Here is a 4,600-nt window from a genome sequence, read left to right on the forward strand (position 1 = left end):
CCGAAGCGGGTGAACGATGATGATATATCTATGACACGATGATGTATGTATGATGATCTTTCTATGATTATATATGATATATAATTAAATGTATCCCCCCTTAAGTCCGAGTTATATCTTCACCTTATTCTTATGATTTCTATTATTTCTTTTTTATTCATCCTTCTACTGGGGTACAATGTTGGCGGTGTTTTTTTTTGGATTTGTGTTCCCCCCGGGTAGGGGGGGAGGTGACCCGGACTCAAAGCTAAGGGGAACGGGGCACTCCATTGCCCCCGGGTGCCATTGATTCATTCTTTTGTGTATATATATTTTTTGTGTATGATGGGGTCCTATCCGGCCAAATTGTCTAGTACTTAACGTAGATGCGCATGTGTGGGTAGTATGGTCTCACGATTTCCCCCCCATGTATATATGTAATATTTAGATAGCGGAAGGGCTTATGTATATAAAGGTAATTATGTTTCAAAGTGAAAATGGTTTTCCTATGACTTGAGTATAAGATTAGTGAATGAACGCTTGATGTGTACGATGGGTATTGGTATGAGCGGTGCTCGGTGGTTACCCACGGTGCCGTCGGGCCCCCTTCGGGTCGTGACATGAGTTTTTTATTGGTTGGGGAACTCGTCGGTTTTGTGTGTGAGTCTCTTTTCCCTCCGCCCGACATGCTTTTTAAATTTTTTGGCCCCAAAGGGGGAGAGGATATGGCGATTGTAAAGGGGGTTGAAGGGGGTTTGTTTCGGCCCCCCCGGCACCTTTGGGGGCCATTCCCGGAGATAGTAGAGCATTCCCTGTTGTTGGGGCTTAAGTGGGAGAGTTACGTGGGCGGGGGTAGAGAAGAAGGCCGGGGGGGGTTTTAGTAACTCCTTCTCGGGGGGCGGTGTTCGCGGGGATATTCGGGACGTCCCTTTTGGTCCCGTGCGGTGGTTGGGGGCTCATCGGGGCAAATTATCGGGGCCCGTGCATGGGCTATACTACTTCATCGGCTTCGTTGGGCCCCCGGTGGGGCATTTTAGTGTGGTGAATTGGACACTTAAGGAGTCTTGGGACTTAGACAAAGTGAGCAGGGGACTAAGTATTAGGCTCCCGGCCGTTTTCACAGATTGGGGGTAAGGATGCCCCCGTAGGGGGGGGCGGCCCCCGCGGGTAGCGGTGGTCCCAGCCTTCCCGGGGGGTCCCGGGCAAAGGGGGGGACGGCGGCCTGGGGGCGGGGCTTGGCGGTCATGGTAATCGCGGTGGTTCACAGGCTACAGGAGGACGTAGTCATTTGTACGCTTTCCCGGGTAGACCCGAGGCCGAGGCCTCCGATGCAGTTATCACAGGTACTATCTCAGTTTATGACTGGATGACTTCTGTTTTGTTTGATCCCGGCTCTACTTTTTCTTATGTGTCTACATATTTTGCTGTGGGGTTGGATATGGTGTGTGATACTCTTGATGTTCCTATTTATGTATCTACTCCAGTTGGGGAATCAGTGGTAGTAGATAGAGTTTACCCATCTTGTGCAATTACTTTTATGGGGTATAGTACCTGTGTAGATTTGATGATCTTAGACATGGTTAACTTCGATGTCATTTTGGGCATGAGTTGGTTATCCCGCATCATGCTATACTAGATTGCCATTCTAACTATTACCTTCGTCATGCCTGGGACACCTAGACTTGAGTGGAAGGATAACCTTAGTCCCCTCCCTAAGAAACTTATATCCTTTGTTCGTGCTAGGAAGTTAGTGGAGAAGGGTTGTTTAGCTTATTTGGCACATATTCGTGATACCAGTGTAGATACTCCTCGGTTCCAGTGGTACGCGAGTTTGCGGATGTGTTTCCCATGGACTTTCCTGGTATGCCACCGGATCGTGATATTGACTACAGGATTGATTTAGACTCATGGACTCGTCCTATCTCTATCCCGCCTTATAGGATGGCGCCTGCAGAACTCAGGAAATTGAAAGTGCAGTTACAAGATCTTCTAAATAAGGGTTTTATTTGCCCGAATGCCTCTCCGTGAGGTGCTCCTGTGCTGTTTGTTAAGAAGAAAGATGGGTCTATGGATATGTGTGTTGATTACCGTCAGCTGAATAAGGTAACTAGCCAGAATAAGTATCTCATTCCTCGTATTGATGACTTGTTTGATCAGCTACATGGAGCTTCTATGTTCTTTAAAATTGATTTGAGGTCAGGGTACCATCAGCTGAAGATTCGTGCGGAGGATATTCCTAAGACAGCTTTTTGGACCAGGTATGGACACTACGAGTTCTTGGTTATGTCTTTTGGGCTTACTAATGCCCCAGCCGCGTTCATGAATTTGATGAACAGTGTGTTTAAGCCCTATTTCGACTCTTTCATATTAATGTTCATTGATGATATTCTGGTGTACTCTAGAAGTAAGGAAGAGCATGAGAAACATTTGAGAATTGCTCTTGGGGTATTGCAAGAGAAGGAGTTGTATGCTAAATTCTCTAAGTGTGATTGTTTGGCTTCTATGCCCTTCGGGGCATGTTATTTCAAGGAGGGTATTATGGCAGATCCTCGAAAATTCGAGCAGTGGTGGAGTGGGCTAGGCCCATGTCAAGATGAGTTCGTAGCTTTCGTGGGTCTAGCTAGCTACTATCATCGGTTCGTAAGGGTTTGCTCTATTCCTCTCATTCGTTTGACTCAGAAGGAGGTACCGTTTCAATGGTCCGACGAGTGTGAGGAGAGCTTGCAAAAGCTCAAGACATTATTGACCACATCGCCTATCCTAACATTGCCCGTGGAGGGCTAGGATTTTGTTATTTATTGTGATGTTTCACGTTCCGATTTAGGTGCTGTTTTGATGTGGAAAAAGAAGATGATTGCTTATACTTCTCGGAAGTTGAAAGTGCATGAGAAGAACTATCGTACTCATGACCTAGAGTTGGCAGCGGTGGTGTTTGCGTTGAAAATTTAGAGCCCTTGGGGTTGGTGTCCATTGGGGTTTAACGGACTATCGCCGCGGCATTTTTCCCCGGGGAGGGATCCAAACTATCCAGGAATGGACTGTGAAGTTATGACATCCCATTCGTATCCCCCGGAAAAGCGAATGGTGGGCGCTTTGAGTAGGAAGTTGGCTAGTATGGGGAGTCTGGCTTGTTTGATTTCTTCGGAGCATCCATTTGCTCGAGTTTGGGACCGGTACGTTTAGGTGGATATTTAAAAAGGAAGGGTCTTTTTTTGTTTTGAGGCTTGTCGTCTTTTTGAGCGGATTAAGGCAAAAGGGTTTAAGGATGCTGTTGTGAAGCTGGGGACAAGTTTTGGGGGAGGCCGGGGGCCGTGATTGAGAGGAAAAAAGGGCAATTTGATCAAGACAATTCGATGAGGCTATAGTTCGAGGTATTCCATTCCCCCCGGTGCTCTAAGATGGGAAATTTGGCGAAAACTCGGGGGGCAAGGATAAAGGGCGTGATGCGTGAGTGTGTTGCTCATTCGAACCTAGAGGATAGATCGAAACTTGGAGGCACACCGGAGGAGCCCTTCCCCGGGAAGGGGAAAAATGCCAGAATTTTTTGGGGGGGAAACTTTGGGGTTTGACTCCTTTGGGTTATTGTTGACTTAACAAAAGTCGCATTCTTGGTGAAGATAACATGATGTGGAGAAATCAAAATTCCGGAGGGGTTAGGGGCCGGGGGTTCTATCTCCAGTGTCGACGGGGGGACCGTTCCCCTTCGATTTTGGGGGTGTTTGGGGAAAGGGGGGTCGGTTGATCAGTCGGGTTTGGGGCGGGGGACTATTCAGGTCCTTGAAGGCATGCTCCATGTATGTGTAATAGATTTTGGGGGATTGGGACCCGCTTTCCCTTGGGGGTTTGCATAAATAGCCCCAGAGCATCGATAGGCTCCGTTTAGCTTGATGGGGGGAGGTATGGTCTGTTGGATGGTTCGATCTTTGGGGGAGACCGGGGTACCGATCTTTTAAAGAGTCCCAGAGAAGGTGAAGGTGATTAACCAAGCCTTTTACACCTTAGAAATTTCCCCCAGCGTACTAAAAACTAACAAGGGCATGAGTTACATGTTTGGACAAGTAAAAAATAGTTTTAATGGTCATTTAAAATTTCCCCAAAACATTGGAATAGGAGGGAAAAATTTCAAAGGGAAAACGAATCGTATGTCGTGTTTGGGGAAAAATTTATATCATTAAGACGTTCTAAGATGTTTGGGGAAAAGTTATAACATCCCCTTTGATTGAGTTGGTGTTAGACAAGGTTAAAAAGGGTTTAAAAAAGGGTTGGGGATTCGAAACGACGGAAGACGATTAAAACCCCCGGGTTGCACGGCCCCTTCCACGGGCCGTGAACTGTGGCGGGGGGTCGTGGCTCCGGGAAAGGGTGGCGGCGGGGGGGTGAACCCCCGACCGGGTTCCCCGGATAAATAATGTTCCACGGACCGTGAAAGGTTGTGGGAAATCCCCGGAGGGGTGAACAAGTTCTAATTATATAAGAGTGTTCCCACCATTTATTTCATTCCACCCTCCATCTCTCTCAAAACCTAGAACATTCCCTATTCCAAAGAATTAAAGGGAAAAATTTATGATCAACTTTCAAACCCACAAGAATCACGATTAGAAACTCATTAAAATTAAAAGGG

The sequence above is a fragment of the Lycium ferocissimum genome, chromosome 11, assembly GCF_029784015.1.
Source record: "Lycium ferocissimum isolate CSIRO_LF1 chromosome 11, AGI_CSIRO_Lferr_CH_V1, whole genome shotgun sequence".
Lineage (NCBI taxonomy): Eukaryota > Viridiplantae > Streptophyta > Magnoliopsida > Solanales > Solanaceae > Lycium > Lycium ferocissimum.